At 40.3% G+C, this 6127-nt stretch overlaps 1 pseudogene; it reads left to right on the forward strand.

Annotated features, from left to right (window-relative positions):
• Positions 1 to 2478: 2478 nt before the first annotated feature.
• LOC116081515 overlaps positions 2479 to 6127 on the forward strand; it is a 4811-nt pseudogene continuing 1162 nt past the window's right edge.

The raw sequence follows: 6127 nt of genomic DNA on the forward strand, positions 1-6127 counted from the left end.
CTTATAAAGTCCTCTTCTTCAAACTTGATACAAGAGTTACAAATGTCAAGCAAAGCATTCAGTCTTACGCTTTGTTGTTCTCTTTCCTACAAGCCCCTTCCCAATTTAATTGTCTATGTTTCTTTTGGGTATATAAATACTTTTGAAATATATAAGCTGTTCTGAAAACCATAGTATAGTGTAAAAATATGAAATAAACAATACTACTAATCGAGAGGCTGAGATAGAAGCAAGATTTCAAGACGCTTATGTTGTACACAGCAAGACACTTTCACAAACAAGCTGACAATGTATATAGGTTGTACAATATTGGACCTATTTCTCCAATTACCAAATTAGAGAGACCATTGGATGACAGTCAACAAATTTCTAATTCCTCATATTTTTGGATTTCAATCAATTAGGATATGTTGGTAATATTAATTTTCATATTAAGATATTAAGAAAAGGTAATTGTCACTTCCTGTTGTTTTTGTTGTAAGAGGTGGAATTAGGTTTGTGTGGATTTGTTGAAAGATTACTTTCTTGCTTATATTAGGGCGTAGTTTTGCTCCTTATGTTGATGTTTTCCATCTATTATCCTTTGTAGAGCTGGATTTGTGGAAAGATATTGTGTAAATTCTGTTTTGTCATGGAATATCTTGTTTTCCCCATCTATGGTAATTGAGAGTTTTGCTGGGTATAGTAGCCTGGGCTGGCATTTGTGTTCTTGTAGGGTCTGTATGACATCTGCCCAGGATCTTCTAGCTTTCACACTCTCTGGTGAGAAGTCTGCCGTAATTCTGATAGGCCTGTTTTTATATGTTACTTGCCTTTTTTCCCCTTACTGCTTTTAAAATTCTTTCTTTGTTTAGTGCATTTGGTGTTTTGATTATTATGGGACAGGAGGAATTTCTTTTCTGGTCTAGTCTATTTGGAGTTCTGTAGGCTTCTTGTATATTTATGGGCATCTTTTTCTTTAGGCTAGGGAAGTTTTCTTCTATAATTTTGTTGAAGATATTTACTGGCCCATTACCTTGGAAGTCTTCACTTTCTTCTAAGACTTTTCTTCTAAGACTTTTTGTCTAAGAAGTGAAGACTTTCTTTCTGTTTTACCTATTATCCTTAGGTTTGGTCTTCTCATTGCATCCTGGATTTCCTGGATGTTTTGGGTTAGGAGCTTTTTGTTTTTTACATTTTCTTTAACCATTATTTCAATGTTTTCTATGGTATCTTCAGCCCCTGAGCTTCTCTCTTCTATCTCTTGTATTCTGTTGGTGATGTTTGCATCTATGACTCCTGATTTCTTTCCTAGGTTTTGTATCTTCAGGGTTGTCTCTCTTTCTGATTTCTTTATTGTTTCTATTTCCATTTTTAGATTCTGGATGGTTTTGCTCATTTCCTTCACCTGCTTGATTGTGTTTTCCTGTAGTTCTTTAAGGGATTTTTATGTTTCCTCTTTAAGGGCTTCTAACTGTTTACCTATGTTCTCCTGTATTTCTTTGAGAATGCTATTTATGTCTTTCTTAAAGTCCTGTATCATTATCAGGAGAAGTGATTTTAGATCTGAGTCTTGCTTTTCCAGTGTGATGGTGTGTCCAGGACTTGCTATGGTGGGAGAATTGGGTTCTGATGATGCCAAGTAACCTTGGTTTGTGTTGTTTATTTTCTTATGCTTGCCCCCCACCATCTGGTTATCTTTAGTGCTACCTGCCCTTGCTAAATCTGACTGAAGGCTGTCCTTCCTGTGATCCTGGTTGTGTCAGAACTCCTCAGAGTCAAGCTGTCTCTGTGATTCTGTGACTCTGGGATCCTGTGATCCTGGGCTTGTTAGAGCACCTGGGAGTACAGCAGCTTCCTCTGGGTGTTGTGGGACTGGCTGCAGAGCTTGCGCCCAAGGTCCGCTCAGGACACCAGCCCAGAGAGACCAGAAGGAACCCAAGCCACTCTGCTGGCAGAGTTCCTGTGTGCCTGGTCCTGCTAGTCCCAGTTACTCCCAGTGTTGCCTGGTTTTGCACTTCTAGTACACCATATACATGCAAGTGTGCATCAGTTACCTTTAGGTCTGGCTTCTCTCACTTAACAAAGTGAATCTGACATTCATCTAGACTATGCTGTATAAATCGTTTGTCTGCTCTTATTGTTGAGTTCTAGTCTATCTTAGGAGTGGATAGCAGTGTGTTTACCCATCAGTTTACTGAAGGAGACCATTCAGCTTTATTTGTCAAAAGCAATAAATTAGACAAGCATATGTTCTTAGATAATGAATGGCACATGCCCTTGGGTGCTATAACATCAAATGAAATTACATCTCAGTAAAATAAAATATCTGATAAATTGGGACATAGTTATTTTTTCTTTTCCTTGAGAGTAAAGGGCCATGAGAAGAGATTAGGCTTATCTATGTAATTAAGCACAGAAATTCTCACATAACTCAAGAGGACTCCCAAGGAAGCAACCCCTGCCAGATGGAGAAATGGTAGCCAGCAAAACATCAAGATGCCTCTGAGGACCACCAGCTATTTGGTGATGGACTATGATATAATTTATAAGGCAGACAAAATTACTTCTTTAGAAGAAGGGGATGACAGGCTGTGCTTGAACTACTGTACATGAGCTCAGTAGAATATTACAGAGATCAGAAAATGCAAATACCCACTCACCTACTGGTTAGTTCATTTCATCCTGAGCACCATCTAATCTTTCCTGACCTTTGTGGGCTGTCATCAGGACCAAGTGAACAGACTGGAAACACCTCATGCTGCAAGATGAGATGGAACATTCTGGACAGCTCAGTTTAAGGAAGTTTGTTGATTCAAACTCTCTAAGCCATTGCAGCCTTTACTTTCACTCAAAGAAATCTGACTCTCCACAAAGAAGTGTGTGTTACCCTCATGGTTTCAGAATGTAGACCTTGCCCTCAATATCCTTCCTCCATAGAAGAAATGTCCTGGGTCTCAAAACATCTCTGCAAATAGAGGGCTACACTGACATCTTCCTTTATGGAGGAGCTGTGTTCTCAATCTATAGTGATCTCTCCCAACACTCAGGACAAGAGGAACTCCATTGAGAAGGCATACTAGTCATAGAATATCTCAAAAAAATACCTTGCTTAAGGAGTAAGATGGCCTTTACTGTCTTGATATCCCCTACAGAACAAATTCCATTATTCATGCAGTGAACATTAAATAAGGTTGCAGGATGGAGCAAATGATGACCTCTGACCTTACATAGCCCATGGATACAGGAAATTGATATGCCTGCACACAACTCAAGGTATAAGCTGTTTACAGTGGTCTCTCTGGCTCTGTGAGAATACCATCAGATTGTCCAAAACCTAGAGGATCTTCAAGGTTAATGACCATTAGAAATTATTAGGATTTAAAATAGGGAGCTCAGAAGTAAAAAGTGAAAAACATTTGATGCTATTTGTTTCTAAGATGCTCACTGTGCACCTGCTGAAAGGGACAGTAAAGACTGTATGGTTGCTTACTTTTCTTATGGCTTTTACCAGATTCACAACAACAACAACAACAAAAGCAGCTTAAGAGGGAAAGGATCTTTGTCTCTTGGTTTGAGGAGATACAGTTTGTCAGGACAGGAAGACGTGGAGGCAGGCACATAATTGAATCCACAGTCAGTTGGGAAGCAGAGAGAGAGACCATTGCTGCCATTCAGCTGACTCCAGCCTCTTCCCCCTTGAATTCTATCTGGACCCTCAGCCAAACAGAGATATCATTTACAATCAGAGCCACACCTTCACAGACACATTCAGGGGTGTGCCTCGCCTATCTCCCAAGTGATTCTAAATCTAGCTAAGCGGCCAATGAAGATAACTGCCAGTCCCACTCACCTTCTCTTTTTAAACAAGTGAATGGATAGAATTGGCACCTTAACATCACAGAATAGACTAAAACTCTGAAGGCTTGGGACACTCTTAAGAAGACTAGAACAGTTTCCCACAATCCTCACAAAACTAAAATATTTCATTTCCCTTCCCAGACCTCTCGGGTCCCTGTTTACCGCAGCTATCTTGGCCTTCTTCCAGTAATTCCGACACCTAAAGTTCCACTCTGCACTTGAATCTCCCAACAGGCTGTCAGCAGGACATGGAATGTTCTTTCCTGCAGATCTCCCTCCTTTTACTAAAAATCTTAAATTCTTCCACATTTTTTACTAAATATAAATTCAAGAAAGCAAAACATTACGCTTTCAATGCAAATGTCCCTCACAGGCTCATATACTTGAACAAACGATCCTCAAAGAATGGTGCTGTTTTGGGAGATCCTAGAAGAGTCTGCCCATGGAGCCTAGCGGCCAGACATAAACCCTGGTCATGGATCTGGAAGCTCTGCAGCCATAGCCGCCCCCAGTGGACAAGCAGAACCAGCAGTGGTTTCTACCAGTCTTCCTCTAATGGCTTGGGGGCTTTTGGTAGTTGATAGCTCTCAACAGCCCTAGCCTACCTTGGTTGCCCATCTCTTCTAAAGCTCCCACCATTTTTTCCTCATCTCTTCTCCCCCATGCCCTCATCTTCTCCTCACGCCTACTCCTTTTTCTTCCCACTTCCCCTCATCCCTCTGCAGTGCCAAACTGAGAGCTTTGTATATACTAAGCAAACATCCTGTCACTTAGACCCCAGCCTCTCTGTAAGACTTCTTAAGCAAGTGGGAGCAGATATTGTTTCCTGAAGCTAAGTGATTGGTCTAGTCTCCTGTGTGTACTCTTCTTCCCCACTATACTTTACCTTCCTGGCATATCTCACTCCTGAAATGAAAGAATTATTTAATTTTTAATATGCTGCTGTCGTCTTCTCTAGATAGTAAATTCATAGAAAATGTGGCTTGGGTTAAATTTTCAGTCCTTAATGTCATACCTAACATGTAATACATGCCAACAAGCACTGTCAAATGAATGAATGAATGAATGAATGAATGAAGATACAAGTGGCTTTGTTCAAGTTCTATCTTTTATTCATGTTTAACTCATTTTTTTGCTTGAGTTCCTCAGTTCTTCTAAGGAGGTGGTGCATTAATTCACACACTGATTTGGAAATCAAATGGGATTTGAGCACATTTGGAAACACCTTATGAACATTTTATTTAAATATCAGAAGCTATTTTTCTGTGGGCTGCCAAGAGGCAGAGAGTAAAGACAGACAGTCTAACGTAGTATAAGAACTTGTACAAGTCCAACCAAAATAGATCTTTTTTTTTTTAATATTGCATGCCCAGGCAAGTTCATATAGATGAGACTAAGTTTTCAATTCCAGAATCATCCTAGGAACTCCCACTTGTCCAAAACTCATAACACAAACATGAGAGAACAATATTAAGTTATAACAAAGTCATGGCACTGGTCTCTGTGTTGTTATACACAGTCATCCAAGGTCAAAGGGATGTGCATTGGGGTACAACAACTTGAATAACTCCAGAAACGGACGGGGGACACCAAAGGTTATATAGCTCACAATCAGGACTTGGAATTCAGGTCAGCTTATACCATAACTATGGAATCCAAGTACATGATGTCTACTCCTGGAGCAGAACAGAAACTCTGGCTCACCTGCTGTGCATGCCAGGTTGAATTATGCATGGAGAAGGTCGAGTAGCCATCAACCTTAGCTCCCAAGGAATGAGTCACGCTTATTTAGTCTCTCCTATATTTTTTCCATGAAAATAATTTTAGGGTTCCCTTTGACCCAAACCCCCTGCTACCTGTTTGAAGTCTAGGTGAGGAAGCAGAGCACCAATAAGAAATGAAAACAAAGCATCTTTATCCCTAAGAGGAGAAGAAAATCCTAGAAACAAAGGAAAACTGGGAGGGCTCGCAGAAGAACCAGGCGTTCCCTACCGCTGCCGCGGGCCAGCGAAACAAAACATGGACCGTGTATGAAAGTCAAGCGTGTGGTTTAGAAAATACAGCTGGAAAATCACACAGATTTTGACCATCCAAACCAAATTTGATTACCATGTCTGCTCTGCTTTTCTATCTCTGCAGCTGAAAGGCTGTTATTAGCCCCTCTCATCTCCAGGCAATGCCTTCATAAAACATTCTAAAAAGTAAACATTAGCTTTAGGCATTTGATTGCTGCTCTCCCAGAACACTGTGTTCTGTCCTGTTTCTCTCCATATCCTTTAATATATAT

Source organism: Mastomys coucha, unplaced genomic scaffold (assembly GCF_008632895.1).
Source record: "Mastomys coucha isolate ucsf_1 unplaced genomic scaffold, UCSF_Mcou_1 pScaffold7, whole genome shotgun sequence".
Classification (NCBI taxonomy): domain Eukaryota; kingdom Metazoa; phylum Chordata; class Mammalia; order Rodentia; family Muridae; genus Mastomys; species Mastomys coucha.